Source organism: Ursus maritimus, unplaced genomic scaffold, assembly GCF_017311325.1.
Source record: "Ursus maritimus isolate PB19 unplaced genomic scaffold, ASM1731132v1 scaffold_6, whole genome shotgun sequence".
Classification (NCBI taxonomy): Eukaryota; Metazoa; Chordata; class Mammalia; order Carnivora; family Ursidae; genus Ursus; species Ursus maritimus.
Window position 1 is genome coordinate 25,942,862 of NW_024426774.1, and position 19,229 is coordinate 25,962,090.

The window sequence follows — 19,229 nt, forward strand, 5'->3', positions numbered from 1 at the left end:
ATGAAGCATGGGAGACTATGGACTCTGAGAAACAAACTGAGGGCTTCAGAGGGGAGGGGGTGGGGGAATGGGATAGACTGGTGATGGGTAGTAAGGAGGGCACGTATTGCATGGTGCACTGGGTGTTATACACAACTAATGAATCATCAAACTTTACATCAGAAACCAGGGATGTACTGTATGGTGACTAACATAATATAATAAAAAAATTTTTTAAAAATAAAAATAAAAATTCTTTTTTGCCAGTTTTTGTGTGTCCAGATTTTTTAGGAGTCACAGAGGTTCTGTGGTAAAGGTTAAGAAGGTGAGGCTCAAAGAGCTTGCCCATCTTCCCTTCTGTCATTAGGAAGTTCCCACCATTTACTGTTCAGGGTCTGATTGTGAACAGTGGATTTTGCATAACTGATCAAGGTGGGGATTTCTTGCATAGCCCCCTTTCTGTTTCTCTTTCTTCCTTTCCCGTCTTTACATTTCCAATACTGCCTACTTCTCAGTATATATGAAATGCACTTTTAATTTTTATTTATTTATTTATTATTTTTAAAAAAGATTATTTATTTATTTGACAGAGAGAGAGAGAGACAGCCAGCGAGAGAGGGAACACAAGCAGGGGGAGTGGGAGAGGAAGAGGTAGGCTCCCAGCACAGCAGGGAGCTCGATGCAGGGCTTGATCCCAGGACCCTGGGATCACTCCCTGAGCCAAAGGCAGACCCTTAATGACTGAGCCACCAGGAGCCCCAAAATACAGTTTTCAAATATACGTACCTGCTCGTGTATTGTCTTTCTTACATATAAATGTCATGTGTTCTGCATACAGGCTATGGTAACAGTGCTCTGAATCCTCTGAGAGAATCCGCCTGTGGTGGCCTATTTAGCCTATGCGTCTTGACTAGAGAGGCAGAGTCCTATGTTAAGATTCCTTTCTTTCTTCCTTCCTTTTCCTTCCTTCCTTCCTTCCTTCCTTCCTTCCTTCCTTCCTTCCTTCCTTCCTTCCTTCCCTCCTTCCCTCCCTCCCTCCCTCCCTCCCTCCCTAAAGTTTTATTTATTTTAAAGAGACACACACACAGAGAGAGAGAGCATGAGCCAGGGGAAGAGAGAGAGGGAGACAGGCAGACTGCACTGAGTGTGGAGCCCGATGCGGGACTTAGTCTCACAACCCCAAGATCACGACCTGAGCCCAAGCCAAGAGTCGGATGCTTCACTGACTTGAGACACCCAGGCGCCCTGTGTTAAGGTTTCTAAGTGTAAGTGGTTAGTTCCTTGTGTTATAAATGGTCAACTACAGTATCTGAAGGGAAAATGGAGCCTTGTGTGGAGTCCATTTCCTTTCTACATGTAATTTCTTATTTTCCCTGTCTTAGCTTTAAAAATCCATAATTAATTTCCCTGTCCCCACTCTGTTTCTTCCCAGAGTGACACCCCTTTCCTCACAGAATGTGATGATCCATCACGGCCAGACCCAGGAATACGTGCTCAAGCCCAAGTACTTCGCCGTGCAGAAGGTGATTTCGGGGGAGCAGTCCACTGAAGGCTCATTCCCTTCGAGACACGGGCAGGGTCAAGTCTCGGCACCGTTTCAGTGTGAGTACCGCCCCGTCAGTGATTTTTCTAAGTTACAGTACTGTTGTGTGGAACGACTTCATTTGCGTTAGAGGCTCTCATGTGTCACAGTAGATAAAACTTAAGAGCCGTAAAAACAATCACAACAACAACAGAAACAACCCAGACACAACAAACCCACCCTGGTGCCCAAAATAACCAGACAGCCAGACAGCAGCCCGTTTTCTTTATTTTGAGGAAAGGCAGTTTCCTTGGATATTGGCAAAGAATGTGAAGTGACCTGCCTGTCATTCTGTTTCTGCAGGATGGCTCCATCTCTGAGACCTGCTTGTTCTCCTCTTAGATACAGTTGTATGCCCGACATGTTTACATTGATAGAATATTTTCTTCAGTAAGCTAGCCAGGATTCATGCCTTGTGAAATGTCTGAAATGCCCCGCATTACTCTCTGAGGTTCACCTCCAGTGGTATTTTTATGATACGAGGTCCCCTCTTTAGTATACGGAGCAGATGGTGTGGCCAGCTTTAGTCTGAATTTGTAAAGAGCTATCAGTGGCCAGCGTGGTTAGTATCTTGCTATGTGGGAAGCTCACGGACAAGCCCTGGCTCCAAGGGTGGGGAATGTGATGATTTGTGGTTTAGGTATTACACAGTGTCTGCTGGCCGCATCTGGAGGAAACGTTCTGGAGGGAGGCACAGACCATTCAGAGCCGAGAGCTAGACGCACACACTCCTTCCAGCAGCTTCCTGCCCTGTCTCAGGTTGACGGATTGCCTGCGCCACAAGTAATGAAACAGAATGCCAGTTGTTAGGTTGGAAAGGAGTGTCTTTCACCACCAAAAAGAGTGCAAAGAGAGATAGAGTTTTTACTACTCTTGGGCCCTTCAGATGTCTGTATCGGTGTGGGTTTGCTTCCCCGGGCCCACCCCCACCTCCCTGAGGGGGTCACCATTCTAGAGTGATGGACTTTTCCCTTAGAATTGGTGACTTAACAAAAAGAGTATCTCATGTAAGGTTTGTCCATTGCATTTTTTATCTTTTGGGAAAATTCTGCTCAGTGACCTGAGCATCCTGGATTCCCCAGAGCAGTAGTTCGATGAGATGACATTGATCGGGCCCACGAGGACAGCAAGCTCTGGGGATTTTCAAGAGGGAAGAAAGGAGAAATCCTAGAGATGATCTCCTTGTCCTTTAGGCAAGATGCTTCTAAGTCATTTGCAGAACAATAGAGGTGTCCATCTTGTTTTTAAAGACCCTTTGGTGTAAGTGCTTCATAACCTGTTCTGTGTGAATATCCCTGGCTATATATTTTTCTAATCTTAATTTAAAAAAATAACTCCAAAGAGGTACTTATTATTTCCTTGGGTTTTTATATAGATCAGGGATTTCGTAGAAGCTTTCCAGAATTAGAATGTGATGGGAGGAGAGTTTTTGGAAGTTTCTAATCAACCTGGTAAGGAAGAGAATTTTGAACTATTTGGAAGCATCAGGAAGAGGTGCTCTGAGAATCACTGGTATTAAGACTAGAGACGAGACTGGTTTTGGTTTGTCGTTGATTCGTTACTGGAATGACAGGTCCCACGATGGGTGTGTATTTTACTCTCAGACCTTTGTTGAAGGGTCTTCTGGAAGATGAAATTATGTTTTAGAAAGACAGGAAGAGAACTTTATCTGTATTGTCCATAAATGTCCCACCCATTCTGTTTAAAATGTTATTTCTGTCAGTATTAAAAGGCTTTCCTTAAACAATTGGGAGTAACAGCCATTATTTTCCCAATTGTTCTGTTTAACGTTTTTCCATAGCTGAGAGCCAGTAAAGTAATTCAGACTAACATATAATCACAGTGATGGGGTTCTCTGCTCAAACTTCCCAGGAGTTAGTGGCTGTTCAAAAAAAAAGGCCGAGGAACTAACTGAAATAGGCATATAGAAAGGCCAGGAAAGGAGATGTGGCTATTTTTTGCTGAGCCCAGAACTCTGTTGAGAGCTGGAAGGCTAATGGGAAAGTTTTAAAAAGAGGTAATTTGGCAGGACCATGAGGTTACGGAAATAGCAAAATTGAGTAAGAACAACAATAGGAAGATTAAAACTAGAAAGAAGGAACGAGTAATACTAAGAACCTTAAATAATGTCTCCCCACATCCAGCTTCGCCTTAGGTGAAAGGAGCCCCCAAGGAAACCTTACATGTAACAGAAAGGGATAGAGAGTCAGTGAGAGAAGTCTGAGGAAAAGCAGGAACTTTCAGTTTCTTTAATTTCATCTTTATAGAAGAGCTCAAATGTAAACAGATGAACTTCTCTCTCTTTTTTTTTATTATCTTTGTCACCATACAGTACTTCATGAGTTTTTGATGTAGTGTTGCATGATTCATTGTTTGCATATAACACCCAGTGAACCTCTCATTCTGCTGAAGAATTTTATGGTCCAATTTTAGGAGTAGATAATTCTGACTCATGAGAAAAACAGAAGATATTACCAGCAGGTAGGGATAATGTGTCTGGGGAAGAGACTTCGTGACCAGCATCATAACAGTCCACTGTCGTTACTTTTGGGAAATTTTAGGGACTAGAGGATACATTGAGGTTGGCAGAAGAGGAGTGTTGTTTTCCCTTTTGAATTGGGTAAAAAAAGGTGGTCTACTGTAATGAATGTAGGTTTAATAGTATCATGCAAGCGGCATTAATGATGCTTACCTAGAGCTCTGAGAATCGTGTAAATTAATTACCTTATTATAGGGGAGACATAGCCTACAAGCCCAAGTGAATAAGGATTTGCTTTGGACGCCTGGTAGGCCAAGAGAGAAATGGTTCAGAAGAAGCAGGAAAAGGATGACAGTGGTGAGGGCGGGGTGTGATGGGTTCAGTAAAGCAAAGTGTGTTAATATGTTATGTCTAGCACTCTCTAGATAAAGCAAAGTAGATAGGGAGAAACAAACTATCAGGTTGCTAGGGAGCTGTTCTCTGCTGTGAAGACTGAACATTTTAGTAGACTTCCCAGCGTTTTGATGGCCTGGCGCACCATTCCTAACCACTGTGCGCATACCGCGTTTCCTGTTTTGGTTCTGGGCTTTACCATCCTTCCGAGTCACTGCCCGGGTTGCTTGACATCTTGTGTTGGGGGTTTGCTGCTTACTGGCTGTCTCTAGTGACAAATTAATAGTGGTGCTATGCTTTACTCATTGCTCTTCAGAGAATTTAATTTGCGTGAGTATCGACTACATTAGGGTCTGTAAACTTTCTCTTAAAGGATCTGATAGTAAATACTTCAAGCTTGGGGAGGCAAGGTGTGTAATCGTGAGGATGTTACATATAGGTTCTTACATAACTGTTAAAAGTATGACCATTTAAAAATGTGAAAATCAGTCTTAGCTGGCAGGTTGTAAAAAAAAAAAAAAAATTGGCTAGGTTAGTCTCATGGGTAGTCAAGTTTGCCAGGGGCTGATCTAAGTTTCAGTCTCTCAGTGTATGAAAAACATCTAGATTTTGGGCCTATAGGCCCAATTCATAGCCTTTGAATTAAAAGCTGTCCAAGAAGCCCTGCCTATAACCAGCTGTCCTTCATTGTCACCGTCCCTGGCAACCCAGCCTCTTCACCATCATGTTCTCAGATAAATCTCCACTAGTTTGAAGGCAGCCAGAGAAGTATGAACCATGGGAGACCACTCTTGTCTGATAAGTCTAGTTTCCTCTAATGTTAGAGTGACAGGCCACACAGCAATTGGGAAAATAATGGCTGTTACTCCCAATTGTTTAAGGAAAACCTTTTAATACTGACAGAAATAACATTTTTATTGGATGAACCAGTTACTGCCATCTGGCTAGACTGAATCACATTAAGCTATCACCTGAAGTCCTCCCAAAGTTAAACACAGTGGCTATATGACCCAGCGTTTCCACTTCTAGGTATATATCCAAGAGAATTGAAAACATATGTTCACACAAAAACTTGTATACAAATGTTCGTAGCAGCATTATTCATAACAACCAAAAAGTGAGAACAACCAAAATGTCTATCATCTGATGAATGTATAAACAAAATGTGGTCTATCTTACAACGGGTTGTTCAGCCATAAAGAAGGAATGGAATAGTGATACATGCCACAGTGTGAATGACCCTTGGAAACATGTGGAGTGAAGGAATCCAGACACGAAAGGATTCAGATCACATATAATTCCATTATGCGAAATGTCCAGAATAGACAAATCTATACAGACAGAAAGTAGATTAGTGATTGCTAGGGGTTGAGGAGAGGGAGAATGGGCAGTGATTGTTTATGGTTAAGGAGTTTCTTTTGGGTTGGTAAGTATTATGGAATTAGATAGTCATGGGTTGTAAGATCTGTGAATATATTAAAAACCCTGTTATGTTTCTCAGAGAAACAAACTGAGGGCTTCAGAGGAGAGGGGGGTGGGGGAATGGGATAGACCGGTGATGGGTAGTAAGGAGGGCACGTATTGCATGGCGCGCTGGGTGTTATATGCAACTAATGAATCATCGAACTTTACATCAGAAACCAGGGATGTACTGTATGGTGACTAATATAATATAATAAAAAAACATTTAAAAAATAAAACCAGATCTTGCTAATAAAAAAAATAAAAATAAAAACCCTGTTATGTTAAAAAAATTAAAGTTTTGTTTTGTTTTGTTTTGTTTGAGTCATATAGGTTGTTACAAAAGGCTTAGTATGAACTCCAGGAATGGAGCTCCTTGGGCTCGCTCTAAGGATAGTATGGGCTGAGGAGTCTGCTTTATCCAGTATCTTCCTTGGTGACTTCTAGGAAAAAAATGAGTACATAAACCAAATTCTATTGTGTTTATTTTAGTATTTTTAACCCAAAGAAAGAACAGTTAAAGTGACTTGATAGCATTTGAAAGATCATCTTATAAAAAAAGTCAAGATTTTTAGTATAGCGTATGTTCAGGGGCAAACCCAAATAATTCATGCAAAAAAGAGATTAGTTTGGCGTAACTCTCTAGAAGACAGCCTTGAAGGTAATGAGTATCCACACCAGGCTATCTGCTGTTGTAGGAAAAACACCATGAGATGCTTGATGATGTTAGAAGCAGAGAATATTTCTGCTAAAATCTGTGGTGGAAGGACATTTTTATCTTCAGGGTTATAGGTACTGGGGAGCTTCCTAAGAAAGTGGTAGACTTTCTTAAAAAGGAGATCATTAGGATGAGCAGAAATATTCATGTAACTGAAATGGTTTGCAGGTTATGCAAAGAGTCCTAAGAGCTAAAAGACTGGGCAATCTCTGACTTAAATATACAGCTGCTTAGTCTCTTTTTTTAATTATATTTTAGTATTTGTAAATACTTAGAAATTTAAACATCTCTAAATCAGATTTTTCCATTGCTAATTCCAGTTGTTTTCCTATCAAGATTAACTTATCTTTTAAACAGATTATTTATGTTTTAAAGTCATCTAAAATTTTAGTTTAATTTCATTTAAATTTTCTTTAATTTCATTTGAATTTAAAATTTAATTTCCTTTCAATTTTTCCTTTCAATTTTAAATTTCAAGGAAGACACATGTCCTGTTTTACATACTACCTTTTTAAAGTTTTAAAAGCAGATACAAGTCAGACTCTTAAAAGAATTGCCCATTTTTCCTCTGATGGGCTGAAATACGGGGGAGAGATGGATTACTGGCCTTTCAGACACATGGTCCTGTTACGTTACAGGAGTTCGGACAAGCTCACTACTTTCAGTGGTAAGTGTAACCTTGCTGCTTGACTAAGCAGCCAGCACGGTGCAGGAAGCAGGTACCCAGCCCCCACTGGGCCCCTTCTGGGAGAAGAAAATGTAATCCTGCCTGCACTGGGACCACCTTAGCCCTGGATCCTGTGGTCTCTGTTGACTTCTCTCAATCCTTCCAATAGATCAGCCAGCTCAGCAACTGCCCAGCTGTTGGTCACAGGCTACCTGGAATTCCTGGCTCCCCCATTTGAAGATAGAGCAGCCATCCAGGTCTCAGGCCTGAGAGGGGGAGGCAAAGATGCTGTTGTTCTCACAACAGCAGCCTTGCTGACTGAGCCCCTGCATCCCAGTTCTGGCCTAACTGTAGCCCACAGTTAGAAGAGCATGGACCCTTGAGCACGAGACCTCCTCCTCTGTGTACTTCTAGTGACACTGTGGTTGAGTGTGCTAGCATGAACCCTCAGGCTTTGTTCACAGTGACATCAAGAAGCATAACAAGACATGGAAACATCTCAGGGTTTGTTGGTTATGTCTTCCTCATGAAAAAGTAAGTTCCTGTGTTTGGAGTGAAGACTGTACGTGGTTGCAGACTGGTACAGCAAAGAGATTACCCGTAAAACCATGCACTTCCCGGTTGTCCTCACCGTGGGAAGGCAGTGCTTCTGCAAAGACTCAGAGCTGACAAGGTTTTTTCTTTGGCAAAACAAATCCGAAGGTTAGGAGGCAGGCAGTGTTTGGCCGAGACTGTTCTGCTTTTCTCAGCCACTTCAAGATGGTAGACAAGAACACTGCTAAGAGGGTCTGGGTGCCCAGTGCCAGTCTGAGTCATCACAGGGAGAGAAGCTGTGGTATAGCTCAGAGCACCCACTAGAAGGTGATGTGAGGGAGAAAGACCAAATTCATCCTCCAGCTATTGGCCCATCACAGAAGAGGAGAGAAACCCTGGACTAGCAATTGGATAAAGACAAATATAGATGAAATCGCTAGAGATAAGGAAATCAGAGCCAGATTATTCTGCATGGGATGAATTGTGATCGGGAGATCTTTAGGGGAGGAGCAGTTTGAAAATGCAGGTAAAGAAGAGTCTGGTCCTGAGAACCACCCAAGCCTCACTTTAGGATATGAGTGTGAAGAGAGCAAAGAGCAGAAGGAGAAATTGTGTGTGCTGGCAACGCCAGGTGTCTGCAATGCCCTCACTGACAGTTACTGACTGATGGGAGCCCCACTGGGGCCAAGCTCTGCCCATGGACTGAGCGTGCACTTCAGGGGAAGGAGAATGACACAGGCGCATGTTCTGCAGCCCTGACAGCTTTCTCTGCACGGAGACCACCCCTGGCTTGGTCATGTGCGAATAAATGTCTTTGGGATTGGCCCCACACCAATCCAGTGGGTACGAAGTGGTAGCGGAAGTGGGACCAGCCAGGAACTAGATCTTATAAAAAGCTGATGAAAACTAACAAAGAAGCAATTTAGCATTTAAAATACTAGGTGTGAAAAAAAGACTGCTTTAAAGAAGGAATTATGGTAAAGCTCCATGCTTTTTGCCTTATGAAATCAAGTTCCTGATTGGTCTGTTCGGTCACCCACACCACTCTTTGTGTGGGAATGAGGAACCTTGAGCCAGTTTCCAGCCATATGTTAGTGTGGATGTTAGCACTATAGATGGCTAGAAGAACTTCACCTATTCTTCAGTAATTTCTGGAACAGTCCTTGTTGGCTTAAAAGCCTAGACGGCAAAGNNNNGGCATTCCTTGGTACAAATGAATGCTCAAGAAAGCATTCCAGTGAATGTGGGTAAAGGACCAGGGTTTTGCTGAGCTGATGCCTTTAAGAATCTATATTCCACTGAAGAGCAGGGTATTACCTACTGGAGAGAAAGTTCCATGTGCAGTCTTGCCATGGCCACTGTGCCCCAGTTGGGGATGGTGAGGGCAGGTGATATGTTTTACCCAGGAGTTGTCTGCTCACATCCCAGTCCAGGAAGGTAGGCGAACATGAGTGTTCTCTTTGCCTCTTTATCGCTTACACACAGTGGAAGATCGCTGGGAAGTGGTAGACATAGACTGATTATAACCACTTCCAGGAAGCTTATCCAGCAATATTAAAAACAACAGTGGAGGAAAACCTAGAGTGAAGGGTTATGTAATCTAAATTCTCCAATGGGCAGCCTTTCGTGCCAGAGATTGCTTTCAATCCCTAGGGTCCAAGATTTCATAATAAATCAACAAAGTAATCCAAGGATATTTCTGGGTGTTGAGACCAAGCTCAAGATATTGAGAAATAGATTCTGTATGGTTCCAGAATATTCTGTGATCAAACTGTGATACTGGTGGGGGAAAATACCACGAATGAATTTACAGGTTGCCTGGAAAGTACAAAATAGCATTTTGGGAGGAGAAAATCTGTGTTTGAAAAAGAAGAGCTGCTCCGTACTCAGCCTGTGGATTTCTCTGCCAGAAACAGAGGGCTTTACTTGGATTTTATTTCTGAATAAGAAAATAGTTTCTAGGGAATAATCATTGTGAAAGTTGAAGTGATAGTTTTGATTCAACAGAAATGAGATTGGAATATCTCCTTAGCAATATTTTTGTACAAAGGGAATTGAAATAGAATTTGTTTTTACTCAGGTTAGTCCCCTTAAAGAGGGGTTCCCTTAGCATTGAAAAGTACTGCCTTGTGCTGAGTCTGTCTTCCCCTCTTTGAGGTAAAGACCTCCCTACCTCCCTTACATTTTATGACCTTAAAGAGTTTGTGTTGTAATTTTCTGCAATTTTAGTTCTGCATGATTTTTTGATACTTACTTAGTATTAGCCCCTTGGGGAAATTGAAATGTATCTTTACTGAAACCCAGTTGCCCAAGTTCTGTGTTCCTGTACAGAGGAAGTATAAGGCTGGAATGGGAGGAAAACCTTTCTTCCCTAAGAGGTGATTGCAATATGTTTATATTTGAGGACTTCTTCTGACAGGAAAACATTAAACCATGAAATGTGTATGTATGATGTATGTATATACATATGTACACATACATGCTCAATCACATATATAAATATGTGTGTGATTTAAAGTCATTTTTCTGCAGCTGCCTACATTATCCATCTCGTAAATATCTGTTAAAAAAAAAAAAATTCATGTAGCCCTAACAGCGCTTCACACATTTGCTCTTCCAAGCTCCCGGCTTTTTAACTAAATGAAAACTTTAAACAGGCAGTGGTTGCTCTTGTGAAAAACATCATAGTTATTTCAAAACCCCTGTATCCTAGGAACAGACATAGAGAAAGAATCTTTGGGAAAGAAAAGGAATTTGGACAGCAGGTGGGAGGGCGGTGGTTGTGGTTCCCTTTGGTGGGTGGCCCCTGGGCTGCTTGCGTGGGACGGGGTGCTCTCTGTTAGCAATGCCTGGAACCGCACACACCAGGCAGCTGTCCTGCTCGTTTTCGTGAAGGCCATTTAATGGCTGCAGGTGCATCTCGAATTGCCGCTGTCTGCCTCAGATCTCGAAGAAAGCGCAGCTCTTCCTCCCACGCGTTCAGTTTACGTTCCTCACAGAGCTGCTGAAGCAGGCTCTGCTTGACTTTGGAGGGCTCCAGAGTAACCCTCCCCAAAGAGAATTTTTTGATTTTTTTTTTTCCCCTTTACTCATCATTCAGAAATATTATCCCACCTTTAGTGATTCAGTTAGGTAGATGCTATCTGGTCCAAATGTCTTTTTCTTTGTGTTTGTAGATATTTGACAAAAACAAAGCATGATTTTAAGTGTGCTTTCGTTTGTTTTTACAGGGAGAGAGGGAGGCACGTATATTTTGTTAATATTTCCCTGACCTGTTTAACTTTTTTTCATGACTTTTTTTTTTTTCATCCCAGAATAAATAATAAAAATATAGATCTTATTTACATGTAATTCTTTCTTCCCTCCTCCTCCTTGCCCTGGCTTCCTTGTGGGGATAGTGGACTGTCCCACCCCATTGACTTTGAACTTGGCTCTGCGACTTGCTTTTACTAATGGAGTGTGGGTGGAGTGACAGTGTGCCAGCTGTGAGCTTTAAGTTGTATGGTTCCACTATTCCTTGTACCGTGAAAACCCCATGGATCTGGTCTACTGACAAGCCAGTTCTTTTGACTTCTGCTTTCCTTAGATTACCTTAGCAGGGCAGAATATTGACTTTTTAAGACAATCTGGACAGTTGTTAGTCTCGGAGCAGATGATATTGTTTTAATCAGCCAGGATACATATAGGTAGACATGCTACTCTGGGTGACCCCATCTTCTTGCCACAGTGGACTAGAAGATGGGTAGGCATTTGACCTAAGAAAACCAATCTGACTTGGCCAGCTGCTGTACGGTGGCTTGACAGAAGAGCATTTCCTAAGAGGGATGATACTGATGAAGTAAGATTAATCAGAATTTTTCAAGGAATTTTTAAGTTAGAGTTGAACAGTAAGCAACTAGAACAGAAGTAGAATACCAAGTAGAAGCAGAAACAGCCAGGAGAAGCTTTCTATCATGTTAATGTTGGGTCCAAGAATGAAGTTCAACGGCATTTTCTGAAAAGCATTTTCTGGATATAGGGCAACGTATAATGGGTTGCTGAAAGTACTATGGATTCTTAACGTCCTCCCAGTTATTGAAGTATATTCTAGTCTCCATAAAGTCTGGCCTATGTGGCTGGCTATTCTGGGTTGTCTTGTGACTTGCATCTTCTGTCTTGCCACGCACAGCCTTACTTTACAGTCCCATCACTTGAGAGTGTGTGCGACACACCCCCATTGTATTGTAGGCAGAGACTCCAGCTGGCACACATTCCATTTGAACTCTTCCTTTTAATAGCTGCATGTCTTGATGTCTCAGAGCACCAAAGACTGTCTTTTAGAGAAGGAAAACCAGCTGCTTTACTCTTCTTCACTCCCTTAGTCTGGTCTCTATTCTCTGATTCCTGAGAAGGCTTGGGGTGTTGGCAGATGCACAGACAGGTGAGCGGGGTCAGTTTCCTATGTTCCCCAAGACCATTGAGCCCTCAGAATTGTTCTGCCTGGCCTGGGATTTCATAGGGCCTGTGGTGTTACCAAATTTATATCTCAGTACCCATTTGGATTTTTAATAGAAATGTTTTCAGCTCCCGGATTCTTGCCCACATCAAATGGAGAATGTCCAGCTTCAGTTCATTAGTGAGTATGGACAGGAACCTTTCCAGTAAGACCCCTGAAGTCCCTCCATGCCTCCTATTCCTCTTTTTCTGGTATGGGTTTTCAGGAAACCACAGTGGGGTACGTGTGCAAATACCTGTCCGGCACGCTCTGCCATGTCTTGAACATGGAAAGAGAGCAAAATTAGATGCCTCTTTTTTAAAGCTTAAAAAAGACTCTTAGTGGAGAAAGTGATTCATAATGTTTCTTGTCAGAGATCCCAGTTTCCAAACCACACCTTAATATACCTCAAGAGCATATAATATGTATTTTTAAAAACCTGCTGAAGGTATTGGAAATTATATTCTTGTCACTGAACATCAGGTAATTAGGAAATTTGGACATAAGCTCATTTGTTCCCACCAATGGCACTATGTAGATTCCATCTTCCTCTTTTTCCTCATCTATTTGGTACTTACTGTATGCCAGCCTCTGTACTAAGAGCCTGGTATGCGTGAAGTCAATGTGTTACATTATAATACTAGTGTATTGACTATTTAAGATTTACCCTGCATGTATATTCATGTAAGTTTATCAGGAAACCCAAACTATAATGAGTTAAAAATTGCCAAAACCAATCTTATTCATTGGGAAGAGGTCTGCTTTACCTGATAGGGTGCCAGATGGTAGCTACGCTTGTGATGGGCACAGTATAATGTCTGCAGTTGTTGAATCACTGCGTTGTACACCTGAAATGAATGTAGCATTGTGTTTCAACAATACTTCAGTAATAAAGGTGGAAGAGAAAGAGTGCTGCTCTAGCTCTTTATGTGTTATTTTTAAGTGAATGCAAAGCCAAATTTGACATTAAAAAAAAAATCCGCTGGCTTTATCATTATATGTAGGGCTTTAATGACAGTATCACTTAAAAATGATCTAAACTTAGAGTTTCTGGTAAGAATTGTTTAACTTAATTATTCAATGCAAAATAAGCCATTCTAATCAATGGGTTTCTATTATTCGTTGACATCCATTTTGATACCTTTCAAACCAAGTCAGGCAAACAGATCTTGTCTGAAATTATGTAGGAATCAAAGTCCACAATGGAACTTTACTTTATTCTAGAGTCTTAAATAATAGTTATGATAGTAAAACAAACATCTTGAGATAAAATTTAGAAGCTCTTGTGGGTTTTGTTATATAATATATTATGGAGTAAATGTCACCACTAGTTTGAGCTTTCCCTCAACAGTTGCTCCACTAAGAGCTGACCACATGTAATGATATCCTCTTGGGTTTGCATAGTGTTTAACAGCTTATGAATTATATCCATACAGATTATTTCATATGGTCCTGCCACAGTCTCACGAGGTGGATGGGTCAGGTAGCATTATTCTGTGTGTCTTTTTTCCCCCTACTCTAGTTTGCAAAATCCTGGAGGGTGGAGCCTGTGACATGTTTCACTGTATTCTATTCCATCGAACCTCTGAATATTAGTTTCTCTGTCACATATATCTCTTAGCACTTATTCCATAGATCTGTTGTAGGAATGAAATGAGGTGAGGGGTATGAAACCTAACATACTGCCAAACACATAGTATGTGCTCAATCTTTTTTCCCTCCCTTGCTCCAACCTTCCCAGGTATTTGGGTATCCTGTAGTTTTCAGAAAATGCTTATTGGAAGTGTAAGAGAGGCATTGGGTAGTGAGGAAAGAGCGAAGGCTCGTGGTGAAATCCCAGCTCTACCGTTTTCTCACAAAATGACCTTGGTCAAGTTTCTGATGAACATCTCTATCGTTTCCTAGCCTGTGAAGGGGTGTGAGTATCATTTAAATGACTGTGGTGTGCATGTGAGCTCTGTAGCTTAGTTAGGGGCTCAGTACATGTTTCATGAGTCCATCAGTCATGCAGACAGTGCTCTGTACATGTAAAAAGGTCCATAAATTCAACTTCTCTGTTCTCAGAATCTGGGGAAAAAGAAGAGCAGAGAAGTGTGCGTGCGTGTGTGTGTGTGTGTGTGTGTGTGTGTTTATACTTTACTGTGTAACAAATTAACCCAAACCTTGTGGTTTAAAACAACAAATATTATCTTATACTTTCTGTGCCTCACAAATTCAGAAATACCTTAGCTGATTGGTTTTGGCTCAGATTCTGTCATGAAGTTGCAATCAGGGTATCAGTAGGGGCTGCAGTCATCTGAAGGCTTGCCCGGGGCTGGAAGATTTGCTCTCAGGGTGGCTCACTCACATGGCATTTAGCAGGAGACTTTGGTTCTCTGCCATGTGGGCCTCTCCATGGGCTCCTTAAGTATTCTCGTGGCATGGGAGCTGGCTTTTCCCCAGAGTGAGTGACTGGAGAGAGAGCCCAAGACAGAAGCTGCAGTGCCTTTTGTGACCCAGTGTCTGAAGTTGAAACCATCACTTCTGTTTTATTCTGTTCTTTAGACATGAGTTGCTAAGACCAGCTCATGCTCAAGGAGAGGGGAATTAGATTTCAAAAGAATTTGTGGATAGATATTAAAACCATCACAGTGTCCAACAAGAGAGGCACTATCTTGATGAGAGAGGAAGTTGAGAATGAGTAACCTAAAAAGAATTAACTGAAAGCTGGAAAATTTACAATGTGTGATTACACATCAGTAATTCATTTTTTATTGGCAACTAATCATTTTGCAATTTTATTTATCACATGATAAATAAAAGCTAGATATAATATGACTTTGAGAAAAGGGATATTTAGGCTGAAATCTTTTCTAATGATGAGTTCTATTGAATTTGGCAGTAATCCCTTGGAGAGAGTAGTTGGGGCCATTTGATGGAGTCATTTAAAAGCTGAGCCAGAGAGAAGTTTGTGCTGTGGGGAAGAGAACAAAAAGTGAATGACAGAATCTGTATTCTGCAAGCTTGGATACCTCTGATTCTATAATTCTCAATTCAGAGATTTAAAAATGCCAGTTTTCTTCTGTATAACCAATTGCTTCAATAGATTTTTTTCTTTCAACCGAATCCATCAAGCTTAAGAGTTGTTTTGGCGGTTACAAAAACGTTCATATCTTCACCTTTCTTAGAGCTTCTTAAAATAAAATGCATTCACATTATAGTATCTGTTTGCTCTAGATTTTTATTGCCTCTGTGACAGAATTGGAATTCCTGAGAGGCACAGTGAGGTATCTGCTTCTGGCCAGGCCAGCTCGTTCCCAACAGGACACAGGAAATTTTGGTCTCCAGAGTCTCTGCCCTATCTTTTGCTTTTTTTCTTCTTTCAGGCAGAATGTAAATTTTGTACAGTGATAGATCATTTTCTTCTTTGTGTCTGCTTTTAGCATAGGAGGGAAGTTTCCATGCCCCCTTACAGAGGTAATGGAACCCTGATCGCTTTCAACTCCTTTCAAGTTTTGTGACTTCCAGTTATTAGTTTGAGTAAAAGTTGCTTCTTTGCCCTTGCAGTAGACAGTGGAATGCCTATGTATTCCTCGCCTGAATTCATACTACCCTTGATTCACTTCTCTTCATTTCCTACCCCTGCATTCTCTCCCATGGCACTCCCCTCCCACCACATAATCTTTTCTTGTTCCCAAAGAAGGAAAACCACCAGGTGGGATGTTTGTTACAAATAGAGAAGGAGGAAAAGAATACAAACTGTTTTCTTGGGCTTGATTGAGGCCAAAAGAAGATTAGTAAAGTAGGAAAATATACATAAATAGACTTATGTGCTAAAAGCCAGGGGAAAATGGAGAGATGCACTGTCCAAACTGGCATGCCTAGGTTGCTGAAAAATGTATAGGGAGGGGATAAGTGGATTGGTTCAAGAGGATGAAAGGTGGAGAAAAATGAAGAAAGGTTTTCTAAGGGAGAAAACCGTGTGAAGAAAGTAGGCATGTGAGCGAGGACCGTTGGGCAGTTTGGTTCAGCTAATGCCCAGGCTCTGCGTGGAATGCTGCAGGATATGAGGCTAGATTTGGTTTAGATGGGAAAGGATCTCAACTTTCTTTTAAGGAGTTTGATGTTGTCAGAAATATTTGTTAAGGGGCGCCTGGGTGGCACAGCGGTTAAGCGTCTGCCTTCAGCTCAGGGCGTGATCCTGGCGTTATGGGATCGAGCCCCACATCAGGCTCCTCTGCTATGAGCCTGCTTCTTCCTCTCCCACTCCCCCTGCTTGTGTTCCCTCTCTCATTGGCTGTCTCTATCTCTGTCTAATAAATAAATAAAATCTTAAAAAAAATATTTGTCAAAAATATTTGTCATTACCAGTATGTAAATTATATGGAATCCTAATTCTCAAAGCATATGGTAGATATAATCTAGGACCCTCAGGAGAAGTGGCCCCTACTTAATCGAGCCTGTGATAAGTCATGAAATTTGTTCCTTGGTAAACAAATAGCCCAGTAGATAATCTGTCTTTTCAGTCAGACTTGCTTCTCCACATACAAACAAACAGATGTTATTTATGGAAATGATGAGTGATAGACTGATAACAAATGCCTCCATTTACTTCTCTTTGGAAAAACAACAAATGTGGGGATAAATAAAACCTAATTCTGTTCCAAAATTAAGGCACAGAAAATTCGAATCATGTGAAGCATATCTAACCCATGCTTTCTGTAAGGGGACTGTGCCAGTTAGCCAGATTGTATGGGGCCTAGAGCTAGAAGACACATAAGTGTTCACTGCTCTGCACCTTGTTCTCTGGGTTCAGGGACAGCAGTGAAGTCCTCTCTCATCAGTTGTAGGAAGACTGTCCTCCCGTGGATGGGTGTGAGATCTCGAGCTGTGCTGCTGCAAAGACCAGCAAGGGTTTTTTAAGGGAGGTAGAGATACTCACATGAAAAAAATGCATCTTTTAAATGGTATTTCTCCCTTGGGAGACAAACTCTTCGAGGGAGTAGCATCTTGAATGTTGATGCCAAAAAAGAAAAACAAAACAACTCCCTGGACAAACTCACTCAACCCTCCGCAAGTATGGTTCCCGTAATTGTCAGGATTGTAGATCCGGGTGGTGCCTTACATTCTCTATTCAGAATTGAGTCCCTCTCCCCCCCCCTTTTTCTTTGCTTCTTTTTATGTTATGAACTGAGTTAAGTCCTATCACCTTGGGGATGTGTTTCTCTCTCTCTCTCTTTTCAAGATTTATTTATTTGAGAGAGAGAGTGTAAGAGCATGAGTGGGGAGAGGGGCAGAGGGAGAGAATCTTCAAGTAGACTCCCCACTGAGCAGGGAGCCTGATGCAGGGCTCCATCTCATGACCCATGAGTTCATGACCTGGGCCAAAACCAAGAGACGCTTAACCAGCTGAGCCACCCAGGAAACCGGGGATGTGTCACAGCATTTCAAATGCTACCATCCTTTCTGGATAGATTGGCAATGGTAGGTTCCTCAGTATTCAAGATTAGGAGCAGAGATTTCCAGGTATGTTCTAGACAGGACAGTTTTTAAAATCATGTCAAAGGAACCTCTATGAAACAGCCTGGTGCAGTTGCAGGATGCCAGGACTGAGATGCCAGGTCATGTCTTTCCCTAGACTGCAGTCTGGAATCTGTCCTGAACTTTTCTGGGTATTCCTTAACTGTTAGCTGAGATATGTCTGGATGGTTGAATCCCCTCAGGGGATGTTAAAGAAATTATTTTACCAAAAAAAGGTCAAAATATGAAAATGTCAAAAAGTCATTGGTTTGTTTTGCTGGTTTTCTACTGTTAGTACCGACTGTTATTTCTTTCCCCAAACACTGGACCACATCCTGCTAGGTGAGCAGCTTATTGGGGAAAAATTAGTCTTTTGACTGTAAAATATATTACAACTTCAAACATACTTGATTTTGTTCCACAGATAAAAATAGGATCTTTTAGCAAATATTTTTAGAGAAGAGAACTTATGGTTGGTATTTAAAGAGTAGAAACCCCAAGGAGAAAAAGGAAGTATGAAGACAAAGTCCATGGTCTCAAGGTGTGTTGTTGGGAGTCCTCCTGGGGCAGTGGAGTCCGGTTGGCAGGGCAAAATTGAAGGCTGAGAAAATGTGACAGGTGACAGGTGACAATCTGAGAGTTTATGTCTTGAGTCGAGGTAAAACAAGGACTGAATGAAATAGGAAATTAGACCTGACTCCTGAAACATATGGAAATTTGGGACGAAATCTACCATCTTTGTTGGTGAATCTCTGGCTAGTCTCTTGGCCAGTCTCCCTGAGCTGGGAAGCAACATGTATTTCATAAGATTTTATTTATTTGTTTGTGAGAGAGATTGCATGCAGGTGTGTGAGCAGGGGGAGGGACAGAGAGGGGAGGGAAAGGAAGAGCATCTCAAGCAGTCTTGGTACTGAGCCCTGACATGGGGCTTGATCTCATGACCCTGAGATCATGACCTGAGGCGAAACCAAGAGTCTGACATTTAACTGACTGAGCACCCAGGTGCCCCCCAACATGGGTGGGTTATTGGGTGGGTTTTATGGCCCAGTGGCAATTCATATCGGGCTCACAGAATCTCGGTAGTAGTGTTTTCAATTTCCTAGTTCTTTGCCTGACAAAGGGAATGGATACTTAGTAAATAAAAAATGGGTTTAAAAACTCCTTACACGTCATCGTAACTCTTATTTACAAAATTAAAGGAGGTTTCTATCACGTGTCAGTTTGACTTCTGCATAATATGTTGTGAAACTTTGGGAGCAAATAAGAGTGTTTGAGAAATTTCTACTTCCTGTTTATTCAGTTATTCTCTCATTGGCATGTTTAAGTGAAAATTTTCACTTTTTTATGTCATTGGCCATTTTTGGGTAATGTTTTAATGATTTTGGGAAAACTGTGTTTTGTAATGACTGCAGGGTTTCCTGCATAACAACTGTGTTTTTGCTT